The sequence below is a fragment of the Balaenoptera ricei genome, chromosome 17 (genome assembly GCF_028023285.1).
Source record: "Balaenoptera ricei isolate mBalRic1 chromosome 17, mBalRic1.hap2, whole genome shotgun sequence".
NCBI lineage: Eukaryota > Metazoa > Chordata > Mammalia > Artiodactyla > Balaenopteridae > Balaenoptera > Balaenoptera ricei.
The window spans coordinates 17,660,122-17,680,688 of record NC_082655.1 but is presented as its reverse complement, the minus strand read 5'-3'; positions in this window follow the sequence as shown (position 1 = coordinate 17,680,688).

Here is a 20,567-nt window from a genome sequence, read left to right as displayed (position 1 = left end):
CAAGAGAGAGCAACTGTACTATTTTTACTTGAAAAGGGACTTTTCAGGGGAAAATAGAGAGCTCGCATAATTAATGAGAAAATGTAAGAGTATGCTTGGTGCACAGATAGAAACTAAAAGAGCATAGAATCTGGGCAGTAGAAGCAATGCTTTCCTGCATTGCCCCTGTACCACTGCTCCCAGATACCACTGAAATCTCGGGCACTTTTATTGGCTCCCACCACAGAATCCTACACCAGCTGTCAATGAACTCCAACCATCCATTTGTTTGCAACCAACTTAAGATTCAAAGTCCTGGATTAGAGGACTGCTGGACCGAGGACTGGTTAGGTAACTTAGCCCTGGTCTCTGGGTCAGACAGAGAAAGGATTCCCAACCTCCTGCACAGGCATTTTGAGGCAGAGATGCTCAAATTTAAAACTCCTCACACAATGAGTTATTCCCCCCAGTTGAGGGGAGACGAATGATGGTCATCTCTCTGGCAACCAATCAAATCAACCAACAAACAAACCAACCAATGGCAACTGCTAAGTCATAGCTATTACTCTTCAGGATGTGCCATTCCTAATGGGTGAGGCATCAGCTTGCTTCCTGGTCATCTCCTCTGTTGCTTTCCAAATTATTAATTCTGTGGGTCTTCTTTTCCAAGAGTCTACATTTCTGAAATCTGTTTTTCCTTCGAGGTATGAGGTTGACAACTTTGAATTATCCTGCAGGTTCCTTCAACGGCACAGGTTGTTATAATATTATCTTAGGCTGAGTTCCCAAAAGCTGAGTCTGAGACCCCCAGTTCTTGTGAAAGTGTTGTTATCGGTAGAAAAGCCCATAAAGAATGGAGGAGTGAAGCAGGATAGAGAAAGGGAAAGTGGTGAGCCAAAAAGCCATCTCAGATGAAGTCCAGCCTTGGCTTGATCCATAGAGAGAGGTCTTTGAATCATTAACCGCTTAGCTGGGTTGCCCGCTTGAGGCAAGGGGTAACCCTTTATATACCACACCAGCCAGTCATTGGCTTTGAGATGCCCCCCAGGGGGTGGGCATAACTCTCCAGTTGAAGCAGCTGACTGTTAGGGGCACACTCTCCCGAGAAAGGGGGCATCTGAGAGCTATTAATAGTTGACCATCACAGAAGCTGGGATGGGGGGGTACCAGCTGTTTAAGGGGATCTGAGAGGGACATCACAGTATTTACTCCAGCACTCTTCTATCTAACCTCTGTTGGGTTCATTAATTTATTGTTTGTGTTTGCAAACAAATCAGCAAAAGAGCAACATTATTAAATTAACCCTGAAACAACCCCTCAGAACAACCCTTTTCTTTTTGACTTTGCCAAGGTATAAAAAGGTTGTGGTAATGTTATGCCCAGCTTCTGGACAGAATAGACATAGTTCAAACAGCTGAACACTAAGCAACCCCAAACATATGGACACTTAGAAGAACACAAATCAATAACTAGATTATGATTTCATTTTTCCATCCGTATGTTGACTGCTAGGCTAGGCCATGAATATGGCAAATAACAAACCATGCTACCTTTCTGTAAAATGAATTAGTCCTTGCACATTGGCCCCCAAACACTAGAGTTGAGATTTATGATTCAGGAAAAATCTATGATGATAATATTATTAATAATAATGAAAATAATCACCCCCAAATTTTAAGTCCTTTTTATACATTAAGTGATTTAATTACCCCCAATACTTTATGAAAATGTAGGTATTATTATCCCCATGTAACCCTTGAGGAAACTGAGGCACACACAGGCTCATAACTCAATCAAGGGCTCACAGCTAGTAAGTGATGAAACAAGAATGATTTTTTTCATTACTGCTGGGTGTGTCAAAATGACCTCAGCATTTTCCAGCAGATTGCAGTTCACTTTGATTCTGAATTAGATTTCTCATTTTCAAATTAAAGTATTGAAATCTGAAAGACTGGTAACCCTCTGCCCTTTGGAGGAAAATATATGCCAAATGACTCATCAGCAGCAGGACAAGCTCTAACCTAGCGGCAGTGGATGCTGCATTGAACATATTTCTCTCTCTTTTATTGGATTTGTCTCATGCTTACCACCATGAACATACATGAGTGGTCCATAAACCAAAATTAAGCTAATTAATTGGTTGAGCCAGGAAATGAAAATTAATCTCATCAGTACTAGCGTCTGTCATTTTTTTGAATTTTATTTTATTTTTTATACAGCAGGTTCTATTAGTTATCTATTTTATACATATTAGTGTATGTATGTCAATCTCAGTCTCCCAATTCATCCTGTACTTAGCTGATGCTATGCAAGTATTGGGGTGGCCAAAAAGTTCGTTCGGGCTTTTCCCAAACTTTAGTAATGAAGACTCTATTTTGCTACTTGTTTTGGTTTGTCTCATATCTTTTCTTCCCTTTTTTGGTTGGAGATCACACATCCCACATTACAGGTCTGGACACATCACAGAAGTTGAGCCAGTCACAGTATTCCATCCACCTGACTACCACTGATTGGGTCAAAAATGAGCATGTGACATAAGCAGGACCAATCAGGTTTCTTCCCCAGGATTTTTCTAACTGGAATTAGTTGGATACAACTCTTTTTCCTTCCTACTCATGAAATTTATGAGAATATAAGATCAAACCTGGTTGTAGTCTTGTTTTTAACCTTGTGAGGATGGTTAGTTTGAGATAACACAGCTCTTTGTAAAAAAAGGCAAATATAGAAGACACTATAATCTACCGGTTTGAATCCACAGATAATAACTCATTGGTGTTTTTTTTAGTGTGTGGTTTGCTTAACTGAAAAATAATTTTTTTGTCTTACGCATCCTGCTTCTTGCAATCAAAGTGTTGTGTGTAATACATATATGTCATTACTGATTCATACAAAAACCCCCTGAGTTAAGTATTATTATCCTTATTTTACAAATATGAAAATCAAGGCCCAGCAAGCTGATATCATTGTCTCAAGTTTGTACGATTAGTCAGTAAGGGGCAGATGTTGGATTACAAATTTTCTCACTTCCAAATCATTAGCTAGATACTATAACCCTCAGAGAAAATCTGCATTAATTTTAAAAAATTCAGTTGTTGATCAACACCTACAATATCCTGACATGAATCACAATAGGGATTTTACACATATGACAATGTGTATATCTTAGCTCATGGTTGTTTATTTCCTATAGTTTATCCAGGACTTTTGGTTACTTATTCTTTCACTCAAGATGGTGAGTATAAATATAATATTCAGGGAATGGAATAAAATAGAATAATAATAAAAATTTTTAAATTTTTGAAGAAATAATTTTAACCATGTATGTAATACCATACGATATTGGATTTGGGGCAAAGAAATAAAAATGCTGACTGAAATATATTCTTTCTCATAATGTTGTTTACAAATCTGAAACACGTGGAAAACTGATGGTTTTCTACTGATTCTAATGATGTAGTTAGTCAGAAATATATGTTATCAAACCCTAAGACACCTCACATATTTTATCATCTAAGAAAACCTGGCTAATGGATTTTTTCATTCTTTTACTATATGATACATAGAAGTGAAGAAATCGTTTTTTTAAATTATAGGATAAGAAAGTAAGAGACATGCTCAGTTTTATGATGACTTCACACAGATAGAATAAGAATTATTTGTATATTTCATCTTCTATTTGTATCATTTATTAAAGTTTATCTGAGAGCCTTTATGAATGCTCTAAGACCCAGTCTAAGTTTCACTGCCTCTGAAATGTCCTCTCAAAGATCTCAGGAATTAGGTTTTGAGAGTTAGGGACATTTGGAGAGGTAAAAAGTCAGGGAAAATTACTATATATCGGAAAATATAGAGTGGGAAAATTCTACTCCATTTATGATCTTATTGACTTGCCTTGTAATTGATATTTATCACATTTATTCAAATTAGTATTTATTGAGCACATAATATGTGCAAGTCTTATGCTAAACACTAGAGATGCAATAGTGATATAGGTGTGATGACAGAACAGGAGTGACATACATTGATGTGAAAAGGTACTTTTTTTTAATTTAAGGAAGCTTCCATATACATCTCTATTTATGCAGAGATACACAGTCATACAATTTAAAGGTGCCATCTTTGTCCTCTGAAGTGGCCTTTTAGTTACATGAATGAATGAAGGGATGTACCAGGCCCTTCAGAACATCTGTAAAGGGAACATTATTTTGTTGGTTAGAGGGTTAATATGAAACTGTATCTATGATTTAATGTTAGAGAAACTTCTCATGATGGATGGGGTTCCCCAATTAAAAAGACACTGTGATGTGTAGGGAACTCCCTATAAAGCAAGGGGTGTGTGTCCTGGTGGCCTAAATTTAACATAAGGCCAAGAGCCAGAGAAGCAAGGTCACTTCCAGCACAGCAGGTAATTGTATTTTGAGATGCTGAGCAAGTGAGGGTGAAATAAAAGAGTGATGTGCCTATAATAAAGATCTAAGACAACAACTGTAACATAGCATCAGTAGACAAGCAACATTAGACTAGATAGACGTAATATTTAATAGCTGCATCACACGGCAGTGAAAGAAACATGGAAGCTAGTGAACTTATTGAAGTTTTTAATGTTCTTTTTTTTCCTCTATGCCTAGAGGATTGGTCCTCTCCATAGAGAGCAGACTATACTGTCCAGGATTTTTGAGTAACTTGAAGGATAAGGAAGGGGTTAAGCTGGAAGCCTCAAGAGGAAGAGACTGGGCTTCTTAGTATTAACGGCAGAGTGATGACCAAAGGATTAATTAAAAGTGAAATATATTAGGAATGACGATAACCACAAACTAATGGAATTAGATTTTACTAGTAACATGTAAATGTCTGTTTATGTGGTTTATCAGTTAGCTTTCACTTTGTGATAATACAGGAACAAACTCTAAATCTCAGTGGATTACAGCAATTAAGTTTTAGGTCTCATTTAAATTCCATGTCAGGGCAGGTCAACTCTGCTCCAGTCTATGGCTCTCCACCATGTGTCTTATTCATTTTGGGATGCAGGCTGAAAGGGCAGTTCCTATGTGGACAATGGCGAACATGTGGCAGTTCTTAATGTTTCTGCTTACATGACACACAAGTCGCTTCTGTACACAGTTCATTCATTGGTCAAAAATAGTCAACTGGCCAATCCTGTCCCAGTGGGGTGGTAAGTATGTTCTTCCCACAGGGAGTCCATGCAGGTCTCATGGCAAGAGAAGGGGATATGCATTATCTTCTTAAAAAGAAGGCAGAAAATAATGGGGACAATGATACAATCTACTACACGTGGAATCTAAACTCTGGACAGCTCAAATAGTCAATTTTTATTTCCTTTTTGCTGCATTGCATTATTATGAAAAAGAGAAAGAAATCCTTTCAAATTAAGGATATACCACTTTTAATGGAATCTGTAGGATGTGGTTCAGGAGAAACATGCAAATACAACCCTATATCCATGACACAGTTGGATGACCTCAGAGCTGTCATGCATAAGCTGTAAGATCATGGTCCTCCTAGACATTCCAAATCTCCATTTATGGTTACCAGTGTCCATAGTGGTGAGAAAGAATGTCAATTAGTGTGCTTGCCAATGAAGATGAGGTTTAGCGAGATGAGAATTCTTCACCACAGATGGGTAAGAGTGACTCATAAAGTAAATGCTGTGGTTTATCTGCTCTTTAGTGAATCAACACCGACCATTCCAGCCAGATAGTTTTTTATAATATTGTCCATAACGGGACATAAAAAATCTATTGCTGTATCCCCAGGACTTAACAAAGTTAATTGGTACACTGTTGGTGGTGAACATATTGTGTTAAAATAAATTAAATTGTTCTTAACTCTAACGTTCAGAGAAGCAAGAACTGTGGAGACTTAGTAACAGAGATAAGTGAAGATTTTGTGTTTGGATGAATAAATAAATATTATAAATGCAGATAAAATACCCTTAATTAACTTACCTAAATTTGTTCCAATTACTTTGGTAGATACTTTTCTTATATTCGAAAACAGTTTAGAGAGTCATAGCATTACCCAAAGCTGTGACAATCATGAGGGGTGAGTGTCAAGGCTTTGAAAATCTCCAAATATTCAAAACAAATCTTAGCAAAAAATTTTCTGTACAAAATGTAATATATGGGAAAAAATTAAGAGAGCTTTTACATTCTTAATGGCTACATAGATATATGACATATATGTGATTATATAATTATATACAATGACTATGTATAACCATCTATAAAAAATGTTAAATTCCATTCCTATTAAATCATATTTTTATTAAAAATAGTCTCATTATTCCATGCAAATGGAAATGAAAAGAAAGCTGGAGTAGCAATACTCATACCAGATAAAATAGACTTTAAAATAAAGAATGTTACAAGAGACAAGGAAGGACATTATATAATGATCAAGGGATCAATCCAAGAAGAAGATATAATAATTATAAATATATATGCACCCAACATAGGAGCACTTCAATACATAAGGCAACTGCTAACAGCTATAAAAGAGGAAATAGATAGTAACACAATAATAGTGGGGGACTTTAACACCTCACTTACACCAATGGACAGATCATCCAAACAGAAAATTAATAAGGAAACACAAGCTTTAAATGACACAACAGACCAGATAGATTTAATTGACATTTATAGCACATTCCAACCAAAAACAGCAGATTGCACTTTCTTCTCAAGTGCACATGGAACATTCTCCAGGATAGATCACATCTTGGGTCACAAATCAAACCTCAGTAAATTTAAGAAAATTGAAATCATATCAAACATCTTTTCTAACCACAATGCTATGAGATTGATTAGAAATCAATTACAGGGAAAAAAACATAAAAACACAAACACATGGAGGTTAAACAATATGTTACTAAATAACCAAGAGATCACTGAATAAATCAAAGAGGAAATCAAAAAATACTTAGAGACAAATTACAACAAAAACACGATGATCCAAAACCTATGGGATGCACCAAAGCAGTTCTAAGGGGGAGGTTTATAGCTATACAAGCCTACCTCAAGAAACAAGAAAAATCTCAAATAAAAAATCTAACCTTACACCTAAAGGAAGTAGAGAAAGAAGAACAAACAAAACTCAAAGTTCATAGAAGGAAAGAAATCATAAAGATCAGAGCAGAAATAAATGAAATAGAAGCAAAGAAAACAATAGCAAAGATCAATAAAACTAAAAGCTGGTTCTTTGAGAAGATGAATGAAATTGATAAACCATTAGCCAGACTCATCAAGAAAAAGAGGGAGAGGACTCATATCAATAAAATTAGAAATGAAAAAGGAGAAGTTACAACAGACACCGCAGAAATACAAAGCACCCTAAGAGACTACTACAAGCAACTCTATGCCAATAAAATGGACAACCTGGAAGAAATGGACAAATTCTTAGAAAGGTATAACCTTCCAAGACTGAACCAGGAAGAAATAGAAAATACGAGCGGACCAATAACAAGTAATGAAATTGAAACTGTGATCAAAAATCTTCCAACAAACAAAAGTCCAGGACCAGATGGCTTCACAGGTGAATTCTATTAAACATTTAGAGAAGAGCTAACACCCATCCTTCTCAAACTCTTCCAAAAAATTGCAGGGGAAGGAAAACTGCCAAACTCATTCTATGAGGCCAACATAAGCCTGATACCAAAACCAGAGAAAGATACTACAAAAAAAGAAAATTACAGACCAATATCACTGATGAATGTAGATGCAAAAATGCTCAACAAATTACTAGCAAACAGAATCCAACAGCACATTAAAAGGACCATACACCATGATCAAGTGAGATTTATCCCAGGGATGCAAGGATTCTTCAATATACGCAAATCAATCAATGTGATACACCATATTAACAAATTGAAGAAGAAAAACCATATGATCCTCTCAATAGATGCAGAAAAAGCTTTTGAAAAAATTCAACAGCCATTTATGATAAAAACTCTCCAGAAAATGGGCATAGAGGGAACCTACCTCAACATAATAAAGGCCATATATGACATACCCACAACAAACATCATTCTCAATGGTGAAAAACTGAAACCATTTCCTCTAAGGTCAGGAACAAGACAAGGATGTCCGCTCTCACCACTATTATACAACATAGTTTTGGAAGGCCTAGCCATGGCAATCAGAGAAGAAAAAGAAATAAAAGGAATACAAAATGGAAAAGAAGTAAAACTGTCACTGTTTGCAGATGACATGATATTATACATAGAGAATCCTAAAGATGCCACCAGAAAACTACTAGAGCTAATCAATGAATTTGGTAAAGTAGCAGGGTACAAAATTAATGCACAGAAATCTCTTGCATTCTGTACACTAATGATGAAAAATCTGAAAGAGAAATTAAGGAAACACTCCCATTTACCATTGCAACAAAAAGAATAAAATACCTAGGAATAAACCTACCTAAGGAGACAAAAGACCTGTATGCAGAAAACTATAAGACACTGATGAAAGAAATTAAAGATGATACCAACAGATGGAGAGATATACCATGCTCTTGGATTGGAAGAATCAATATTGTGAAAATGACTATACTACCCAAAGCAATCTACAGATTCAATGCAATCCCTATCAAATTACCAATGGCATTTTTTTCAGAACTAGAACAAAAAAATCTTAAAATTCATATGGAGACACAAAAGACCCCAAATAGCCAAAGCAGTCTTGAGGGAACAAAACGAAGCTGGAGGAATCAGACTCCCTGACTTCAGACTATACTACAAAGCTATAGTAATCAAGACAATATGGTATTGGAAGAAAAACAGAAATATAGATCAATGGACAGGATAGAAAGCCCAGAGATAAACCCATGCACCTATGGTCAACTAATCTATGACAAAGGAGGCAAGGATATCCAATGGAGAAAAGACAGTCTCTTCAATAAGTGGTGCTGGCAAAACTGGACAGCTACATGTAAAAGAATGAAATTAGAACACTTCCTAACACCATACACAAAAATAAACTCAAAATGGATTAAAGACCTAAATGTAAGGCCAGACACTATAAAACTCTTAGAGGAAAACATAGGCAGAACACTCTATGACATAAATCACAGTAAGATCCTTTTTGACCCACCTCCTAGAGAAATGGAAATAAAAACAAAAATAAACAAATGAGACCTAATGAAACTTCAAAGCTTTTGCACAGCAAAGGAAACCATAAAGAAGACGAAAAGACAACCCTCAGAATGGGAGAAAATATTTGCAAATGAATCAACGGACAAAGGATTAATCTCCAAAATATATAAACAGCTCATGCAGCTCAATATTAAAAAAGCAAACAACCCAGTCAAAAAATGGGCTGAAGACCTAAATAGACATTTCTCCAAAGAAGACATACAGATGTCCAAGAAGCACACGAAAAGCTGCTCAACATCACTAATTATTAGAGAAATGCAAATCAAAACTACAATGAGGTATCACCTCACAGCAGTTAGAATGGGCATCATCAGAAAATCTACAAACAACAAATGCTGGAGAGGGTGTGGAGAAAAGGGAACCCTCTTGCACTGTTGGTAGGCATATAAATTGATACAGCCACTATGGAGAAGAGTATGGAGGTTCCTTAAGAAACTAAAAATAGAATTACCATATGACCCAGCAATCCCACTACTGGGCATATACCCAGAGAAAACCATAATTCAAAAAGACACATGCACCACAATGTTCATTGCAGCACTATTTACAATAGCCAGGTCATGAAAGCAACCTAAATGCCCATCGACAGATGAATGGCTAAAGAAGATGTGGTACATATATACAATGGAATGTTACTCAACCATAAAAAGGACCAAAATTGGGTCATTTGTAGAGACATGGATGGATCTAGAGACTGTCATACAGAGTGAAGTAAGTCAGAAAGAGAAAAACAAATATCGTATATTAGCGCATATATGTGGAACCTAGAAAAATGGTACAGATGAACCAGTTTGCAGGGCAGAAATTGAGACACAGATGTAGAGAACAAACGTATGGACACCAAGGGGGGGAAAGCAGCAGGGGGTGGGGGTGGGTGGTAGTGGTGTGATAAAAAAAATCTCATTATCCAAGTTAATTATTTTTCTTTTTACCTTTTGCTAATATTTGACCACTCAGTATGAAAATTTTGTGTTGGTCAGAGTATTTACTAAAACAATTTTACAAATGTATTTTCTTGTGTTTGGAAAGAGCATATAATGGATTTCCTCATGTTAGTGATCCTTTCTACCACCACCTTTGACTTCACTCTCTTTAATATATAATACTTCTTTTTTTCTTATGAGGAAATCTCATTAAAGTTTCTTCACTTCCTCTTAATGTCTGGAGATATTTTGTTTGAGTCTTTGCTTGTTTACTGTCTGGGTCATTGTTTTTTTCTTGACATAGAAAATATTTTCCCAATTTACTGCAGACCTGTGGCCTTAGAAATGGAAATGAAGGAAGACAATGCCACATGCAGAAGTGAGGGCCTCCGGCTTAGCTGGACTCTCTCTAGTAAAGCAACTCATGCTTGCACATCTGCCTCTCTCCTGACTCACAATTAGTTCATAGGACACATCATTCAAATTTGTGTCCCAGTAAAATACCCATTACCTATGACATAGTTACCAGGCAAGAAATGTGATCTTCAAGGTTAAATCTGCAGCTAGCCAAAGCCACCCACTATGTAGATATCCTAAAATATCACTAATAATGTGATGTTTTGCTCAGAGAACTTCTAAATGAGATTTTGACATGAATTTACATACACACATGTGAGACTGTTGGATCATATGAACCCTGTCATTCACTCATTTATTCATTTACTCCCTACTTTATCCCTCACACTTTTACTATTACCACAAGATCCTAAAATTCCCATTGAGATAGTGCAACTGCAGAATGCCTGAAGATTTGAAAAGCCTTCATAGAGCACTTCTATGTGTCTGGGCTAAAGTAAAGGTACTTGTCCCTAACCTTGCAAAAATTACACCATAGGAAAATTTGTTTCTGAGTGTCCAACCTGCCTTCATTACACCTCCTTGTTCCTTTTTAATAATCTAATTAAAACCCCTGAATCTTGGTAAACAAGACCCACTCTGAATTGCTATCTTCCTCATGCCTTCCTGCCATGTATGCTTTTGTAGTATAGCATCTGGAGTTTCACTGATATCAAGAACAAGGTTCAATGTTGTTCTATTTATCTTGGGGGTGTCTGACCCATGCCTTTTATCCTCATTTATCTTAAGTTAAAGACCTTGAAGCAGTGTCAAAGAGGTGGGAAAGGTAGATTGGTCTTAGGTCTTAAAAGAGAAACTAATATAAAGTGGGGTTTGAACATAAACGTATGCTTGTAGGTTTCAGATTCTGGGAAGCTTCCAGGAAATGGGGAGTAAAACAGGGCTGCTTAGTAAAGGATCCCGATAACTAGACTAAGATATAACAATTGTTTGGCTATCCTTGGATGCAGATGAGCATATTTGAACATTACTGACTTCTTAACAACTCCTTTCTTCCCTTCACCATAGGCTCTAACTCCTAGCTGCCCATTTATTGGGCTCAAGATATTGGTGTGTCTGTCTTCAGAGAGACATCTCCTTTCCTTGTACTATCTTGCCCTCACCTGGATGACACCAAACACTTTCCCCATGTCCCCTCTAACAATCATGATTTCACCTATGAGCCAGACAATTCGTGCTTTGTGACTGTCTCAAGTCCTCCAGTAGCTGGGGGAGCCCAGGGGAAAGGACACTGCTTCGGGAAATGGTGAAGATCATGAGTCAGCAATCTGCCTGTCTTTCTCATGGTAAGATTTCCAGGGAAAAGCATCAGATATAAACTAAGTATTTGTGGCATGAATAAGTTGCACAAGAAAGAGTTGATGAGAAAAGGTCCAAGAGTAGAACTCAGTAACCTTACACATAGAGGTAACCTGGCTGCTGTTGGCTGCGGGGAAAGGGTTGATAGTAGGGAAAGAGGTCTTCACTCTTGAGAGAGAGCCGAGGATCTTAGTTTTAAAGTGTTTCTTCTAAAATGTTTTCAGTGTGAGTGCAGTATCTTTATGTGTTTGTGCTGATTGTGTTTAAGGTATAGAATCAGATCCTCTTTTCTTTTAGGAGTTACCTTAGACTTCATCTAGTTCAATTTCTCATCAACACAGAAAGCACCAACCGCAAGGGAACCCTGACACATTGCCTTTCCTCACGTTCTTCAGCATCTCAAGTGGCAGACAATTATTGGGGGCAACATTTCACATCTCAGGCTATGCCTGTTGTTCCAATGTCCTTTTTTATGTTGTACTGAAAATTACAAGTTGAAAAGAAAGTAGCACAGGAGCTGGCATATAGAAGACATTCTATGTCAATAAAGGTTGCTGATTCCAAATCAGAAGTCCTGCTTACTTTGATTTTTATATTCTATGTCTATGCCTTTTATCCTCAAATTACATGATATCATGAGGAAGGTAGACCATGAAGATCTTGAAGATATAACACAATAAAAGGAATAAAAATCAACACCTTGGTTCATCTGCTGTACATCAATTGAATCAATTAATGTGAACAGCTTATCAGTTTTATCAACTGTCCCATAGCACCAAAACTAGTGTGTATACATTTACAAGTGCCAGTTTCACTGGGTTGTGGTCATATTTGATTATAGTCATTTTACTTTGCTTACCTATAAATTAGAGTTGTTGATTTGCTAATAATTTTATACAATTAGAAAAGCCACTGTGTTGGAGTATTTTCTAAATTGTCAAAAAAGAGATCACATTATGTCCTTTTTAGTTTGGGATCTAGGTGCATTGGATTCTTTAAAATACTAGAAAGTTCTGAGTGATACATAGGGCGGTTCTAAGCAGATGGTTTAAATATTCAGAAGCCCCCTACACTTCAGAACAAACTAGCCCTCAGCATTTTCACCTCTGTTCCTTCTTTTTACCAGAGACAAACTACTGAGCATCTTTGCAGGGGAATCCTTTTCTGGTAAATTGTAGACTGAAAACAATTTGTATTTTTGTTTCAAGATTGTTTGGCATCAGAGCTCCAGTTGCTTTGTATTGATCACTAGGATGTATCTGGGAGAGTCCTGGATGTGTCCAAATTATTGTCACCAATCCTCTCTGGGTTTGCTCTGACGGCTTCCACGTGGGCTCTGGAGAAGGGCTGGATTGTGGAAAGATTATAACTATGAACCTTGGGTGGAGCCCAAGTCCTCCAGATGTTACTGCTTTCATATTTTCAATGTGAATTCAGGGACCTACCCTCCTCTCTGACGAAGATAACGAATGCCTTTGGCCTCATAGCATAGTCAGAAAAATGTTATCATCTGAGGGGGAATGTCTACAAGCAGCTCTTCCTTCCACCTACCCTGTGGCTAATAAGGATCATAAACCTGGGCTTCTCTTCTCTCTGGTCAACTTGGACATTCTAAGGCCACGTCTGAACACTCATTGCTTTTGCTATGTCAAGGATTTTGGCTCCATCTCTACCTACCCTTCTATGAAAACAAATAAGAGGCTTCTGACTGGACAAGAAAATTATCTGAGGAAGTAGCTTATCAAATGAGTCAAAGTGTGTCTGACCAGAGCTTCCTCTTTCTGTTGGCATCCCTTGCATCTGACATAGTCAGGCTTCGTGGTGGTAGGAAGTAGTTCAAGCTAAATTTCTGTGATCACTCTTTCCATTTTCAGGCGATAGGTCACTCAGTGTACATGGCGATGAGCCAGGCATTTTGCTTCTCTTTCTACATCATTTAAGTGTATTCCTTCTAAGACACATTTCCTACCCAAATGGGAAGATAGACAAAACATAAAGGAATCTTTAACCACTGGCTGTTTGCTGTGGTACTGAATTCAGTGAGGGACTTGGTAGAATGAAGGGAAAACTTACCAGGGGTCAGTGGAATTCTACCTAGTCTTTTCTTTACCTACAACTAGCTTTATTTCCTTTGAAATATGATGTATTTCAGTGTATTCAGTCTTCGGATCCGAAGGAATAAAGGAATAAGTATGATTCTATTTTCAACAGGCTTTTAATATGTGCACCTCAATGAACATATACTTTTTCAAAAGCTACAAGCCTATTTCAGCTATACTTCCATTGTTTAGGAAATAGAGTCCCTCTTTTTGTATAGATCAGTAGATTTCATCTTTTCTGCTAAGCAAACACATCTGAAGTATATCATGCACTCCCTCCACCCCTCCTCCATCAGGCTATGGCTTATTATGGCAGTGAGTTTCAAATGGAGGTGGCAGCAAGGCAGACACTCCTTCGAAGGATATATCAGAACTTTGGGGGACACAGAAATGTCTATGTTGAAGTGAGAAAAAGATTATTTTGCCATATTTTGTATGATTTGGAATGTTTAGAGATCATCAAAATCTTCATTATTGAAGTTTTTTGTATAAGTAAATTATAGAACATCTATATAATTCTATAAATTATTTGTACTACTTTTGACTATTAAAATGATGCTTATAAAGAACTTTTAGTGGTAAGGAAAAAAGGTTAATAATATAAAGCAGGTTATAAAAATAGATATAAAATAAAGGTACATATTTTCAACTTGATGTCACCTAGATAAACACAAAAAATTAGGAATAAAACTGGAAAGAAATGTGCCAGAAATAACAGTAATGCCCTGTGTTTGCTAGGATTATTGATATATTTCTGCTTCTTTATGATTTTGTTTGTCTAATTATGTGCAGTGAGCAGATATTATTTTGATAGTAGAATAACACAAAAATGGAATAAAATGAAAGAAAAGAGTACTTGAGGCAGAAATGGAGGTCATGAATTCTGTTTCCCAAGTTAAACATTTAGATATTGGGGAGGTTATCTCACTTTGAATAAGCAGGGCCATTGACAGATAACAGGTATGCTTGTACCCCAAGAGCTTCTTGAATTGTTTCTACCATTCCCTTGTATTTAAGCTTCCCCTTCAAAGTCAAGTAGACACAGGTCTGCTTGCAATTTAATTTACTTTCATTCCTATATTGAGTGGAGCTCTCTCACTGGAAGGAGGTTTTCAGAAGTCTATGGGTATCCCTCATGTTCTCACACTCTCATCTTGAGCTGCTTTTTAGCCATTGCCTATTCGTTGCATGAGGCAGAATACCTAAAGATAGCTTTGTCTGCCTGTTCCCGTTGGTTGGCAGATGCCTCTGAAAATAGACAGAAAAGCTCATCCACTCTTGGACCGTAAGCTAGCCATTCATGTATTGAAGTCACTGGAGGCTGATGTAATGATAGCAACCATTCATGTTGGCAGACAAGAGAACTCTGTATGAAGCACAGAAGACTAGGGTGATTTTAACTGGCCATTCCTCACATGGAAACAATGTCGTAGGACTCTGATTGGCTGAGCTTTGACAGTTTTTAAAGGAAATGTGAGGGGGTCTGAGCTAGTACAGTGCTTCCAGAGCATTCCTCCTTCCATCTGATAAGTAAAACTTTGGTTTCTAATTGCAGTGGCCTTTGGAATTAAGTGACCAAAATATGTGGACTATTATGAAAATCAGTCATGATAACACTTATCAACTTGATGAAAAGTCATCATGGAATTTTTTAAGCCCTGAGGTCAGTACCCCCAAACTTGTCTTTTTCCCATTTAAAACTAAAACCACCATTAAAGAAAATGTTACTGGCAAAAATGTGAGTACCGGGCACTGTTTTGTGTCTCTGGATCAAAGGCATACAATGTAGTGATTAAAAACATGCTGACTCTAGAAATTTGAGGCTTAATTAATGAGTTAATAATGGGAATAGAGCTTCTTTTCTGTAGAATTTAAAATTCCAATTATAAGCAATTTTGTTTTAGGCAGTTCATCCACAAAAGATCTTGAGTAGACTGTTATTAAATGGCTGATTTATAACAACACCTGGGATCTGTAGACTGTCCAAGGAGGTAACAGGAACCTGGATCTCATTCACATTTCCATGGGAGAGGTTGTGGACAGATACTTTTTTTTTGAAGATAATTTTCCTTAGTCTCATTTAGCAAATCTGTCGTCAACAAAGTACAAAAGAGATTTAAATACTTATTAGACATTGCATTCAGTATGTGAGCCAAAGTATAAATGGTCTTAAGTAGTATCTGTCTGATAAATTCTTCCCTTTATAGATCAGGAAATTTCGACTTAAATTGTCTGGCTGTTGTCTAATCTCTATTTTTTATGTAGTAGCTGAACTGAATTAAGACACAATTTTCTTAAGATTATGCTGATATATTAAGCTTTACTAATGTTCGTTTTCTCCTCTGTTCCGTAGGGTTGATTTTGTTGTCTCATCTAAATAAAGGTGATGATGTGGCAGGCAGATAACCAGGTGGATTTGAATAACTGTGGACAGTCACTTATCTGCTTCTGGCTTCCAGTCACCTTTGAACTCCCATTTCAATCCCTCTTTTTAAGAGGTAGTGATGGAGGCAATTAAAACAAAATCCGTAAACAACATAGTTGAGAATAAAAAGAGAAAGGAAACATCAATTATTTCCCATGTATTCTTGAAATATATATGTATATATATATATTTGGGGGAGGTCTGTATGTCAGGTACTGATTTGGGTACTAAGGCTATTGCAGTGCATTAAACAAAGCTGGCACTATGCCCAGAATGCTTCCAATCAAGCACTTGAGATGGACATTCAGACGTAAGTTTAATGATCTAATTACAGTTTGGATAAGGTGTAATATCATGAGATGTATAGTTGTGCATTTGTCATGATGCTTTTAGCTGGAAATGACAGAAACCTAATTCAAACTGGTTTAAGGATAAAAGAAAATTCTTTGATTCACAAACCTAGAAAATCTAAGGGCAGACTGGCTGGATCCAGGAGCTAAACTTAATCTCTGTTTATCCCCTGATGTGATTACCTCATGGAGTAGATACTAAGCTCTCCTTCTCCCATGCTCATGCCCCAGTTCATATCCTCATAATTGTTAAGTCCAGCAAGAACATCTTTGTTTCCCATATTTCTAAAATAGTCAGAGATTCAAGAATCATTGGCTCTGATTGGCCAAATCTAAGTCAAATACTCACATTTTGAGCTCCAAGTAGGGTCAGCTTTACCCTAAATTATAGACTAAGAATAGGGACTGTATTTTTCCTCAAGCAAAATCAAAATGCTATTATCAGAAATGGGAGAAATGGCTAAGGCACAGGAAAGCCATAATAGCTGTCACCACACAGAGACATCTGTTAGAATTTTCACTCTGCCAATGAAAAGATCTAAGAAATCTTTGCTAATTGTACCTCCAAGAAGGTGGAAATTCTTTACAGCAGCAATAGAAAATGAATTCAATATGCTTCTGGACAAGAAGGAAAAGTGTGAATTAGAAGGAGCTGAGTTAAAACAATGGAAGGATTTCAAATGAGAAAGTTTTCTAGTGATGCTCTGTATGGCTCTGATTTTAGTCTTATCTTGTTTAAAAAGAAAATGAGTAACTGTCTATTAAGCTGGGTAATGCTGAGCCAAAGTCTTTCTTTCTTATAGGGTCCAGGTCAGTCTCTAAGTTACAGTCATAGTGTGTGGTGAAATAAAGAGACAGTGAAAGGTGATAAACGGAGGATATAAAATCAATCACATGAGTAATCATCAATCCTGCCAGCATATGCCTAGTCTTAGAGTCAGACCTTTTATGATTTGAAAACAGCTCTCAATTTTTGCAAGGCTCTCTTTTATGTCAAACCTCATCAGATGTATTGGAACTTAAAAAAAGTTAAGAATGATTATATATTACAGAGGAACAAAGCAATCGACAGATTTAAAAAAATTTTTGTTGGTTGTTTTGGCTAAAAGAAGGACCTCCTATGATATATCATGTATCTTTATGATATGGCAGATGGCTCTATCATCTGTATTGAGAAGGATTAACTGAATAGGATCTCACAATTTTGCAAGCAGTTGTACTGCAGGATGAATGTGAAATATGCCTGCCAAGAAGTTTTGCTTTAATAGCCCTCACATGCACTAGACATTCCTATCTGCAAAAGATGTTTATATTCACCTTGGGCTGTTTCCAAGGTTTTACATTGGGTATCTCTTGGATATAGGCCCTCACTTAGAGATCTCTTTTCTTCTTAAGAAGGAATAAAAAATCTTCCAACATGAAAAGAAGAAAACCACTAGTGAGACGTCATGCATTTTTAATGATGTACCGCAATCACTGACCAACCACCACACCAGTGCCTGGAAATGAAGAAAGTGTGTCATGTCTAAGATAAATCAAAGCAGAATGTTAGTTTCTAGGGAATAACAACCAAAACGCGTCCAAACTTTGAAAGTCGAGAAACCTCAGCTATTAAGTTCCAGAGATTCTTTAGATATGTAAATAATATCAAAGGAGATCGGAAATTCCAGTTGTCTTTTGCAGTATCCTTGATCTGATAGGGATTTCCTCAAGAGCTTATGACTGTGAAGAAGTGCAGACAGACTTTTCTGTCTAGAGCTATTGACAAATGCTCTTCCTCACAGACAAAACATCCAGGAGAATCTACTCAAGTTGTGATCAAGTACTAACTCTTAGGAAATGGGTCTTCCTTACCATTTCCTTTATTTTTTAGCAAAATTTACCCACCAGTCCCTTCATTCCATTTAACTGTATTTTAATGAAAGCTCTATAACAGGTTTGAGTCTCCACTCAAAAATGAAAAAGAATCATAATTTGAAAGAAGTGGAAAAAAACCCTCAATAGTTCTCAAATCAGTGCTCATATTTGACTTATTATCATACTTTATAAGCTGTAGTGAATTAGATATTTGGTAATTCTTTCTTTTATTCATTCATTCATTCATCCATTCAAACAAGAGCCAATCATGCAAAGAACTGGGTGCAGTGTCCAGCTAAGGAAATAAACAGAAGCAACAAAGTCCTAAAGGAAGAAAAGCTTGTACAGGTTTGAGGTACCAAGAGAAGACAGGTGGCCTTCTCAATGCCAAACATCCAGAGGTTTGCAAATATCTAAATGTTTTAAAAACACTATGGAGTTTCCATATGCAAATTATTTCTATGAATTTACACAAAGGTTTAGTTATCTTTCATTAACTATCACCTCCCTCTGAAATTGTAATTGGCATTATCTTGTCCACTTTCAGAGTTCCAGATCTGGAGTTAAACATTTTATGTAATCCAACTTCTTTTTGCAAAAAAAAGAAAAGTGAGGTACAGAAAGTCAGTGGCTTATCAGCTACCATCCACTCAGTTGCTCAAGGCATTAATCTAGGATTCAGTTTTTATTTCTTTTTCTAATTACTCTCACTTCATCCCTATCTTATAAGTACTGTTCATTTCTCTCCATCTCTACTCCAGTAAAAACAAATACCAGCTCTCAACTCATCCACTGCATTAGCCACTCTTGTCTTCCTACATGAATTCTCAATCCAGAATCTTCATAGATCTTTAAAAAATGTGATCACAGCATTCCAGAATCAATGCATTTCTTTTTAGAAAGAGAAAGAAATAATAAAGGTATAAAATTTTCAATTCAAATAAAAGATTATATAATTTTTAAACTCTAATTTTGTATTTGTATCTCTTGACTCTTACACTGAAAATCTGATTCTTGATGATTCCTGATACATTCACTTATTTGCTTTATATATGTCTGTGTGTGTGTTTCCAAATAACATTATCTATATTATTACTGACAATTGGACCGCTGAGTGCTGGGTATGACTCCTTTGTTATGTTTTTTGTCTTTTCCATATATCTCATCCAAGCTGTATAGTCAAAACATTGTCTTTTTAAATCACTATGATTATTTTTTTAATTTGGTTATATGAACATAATAAGAGGATTTGGTTTTGTTTTGTTTTATTTCAATTTTTAGAGATGCCTTTTTTTGATGTAAATTTTGTTCATTTAACTAGTGAAATATTCCCATGGTCTCACGGAGCTATAAAACAAGATTAATTAAGAGAAGTGTGTCTTTCTTCCCTGTTCCTTCCCCTCTTTTCTAACCTCTCCAATAGGTAATCATTTTTTAAATTAAATTTTGGTTGATTCTTCCATTGTATCTTATTGAAAGTAAAAACTTAAAAATGAATATATTGTTCACATTCCTTTCTGTTTTTTGGTTTTTCCCTTGATGGTATATGCTTGTGTAAAGACAATGAAGATATAAGACTTATTTCTTTATATCGCGGTATATTATAGGTGGTAGATATACCATAGTATACTCAGTTCGATGCATGATGATTCCTGATAAACATGAGTGATTTTCATTATTTTACAATTAGTGCTATAACTACATGTGTCACTGGGCATGCATCCTTTTATAGGTTTGCCAAGGTATCTTCAAGGTAGGGCCCAAGAAGTGGAAATTCTGCATCAAAATATAAATACATATGGAATTTTTCTAGATATTACTAACTTCTCATTCATTAGAATTGTGACATTTTGCAATCCTACCAACAATGTATGAGATTTTCAGTACCCTATTGCCTTAACAAATATGTCTTCAAACATTTGGACTCTGTTGCCAATCTGATGCAAGGGACATGGTATCTCAATACAGTTTTAATTGAATTTCTCTTATATAAATAAAATTGTTTTTTTTCAAATGTTTGTGACCCATTTACATGTCTTTTTATGAAAT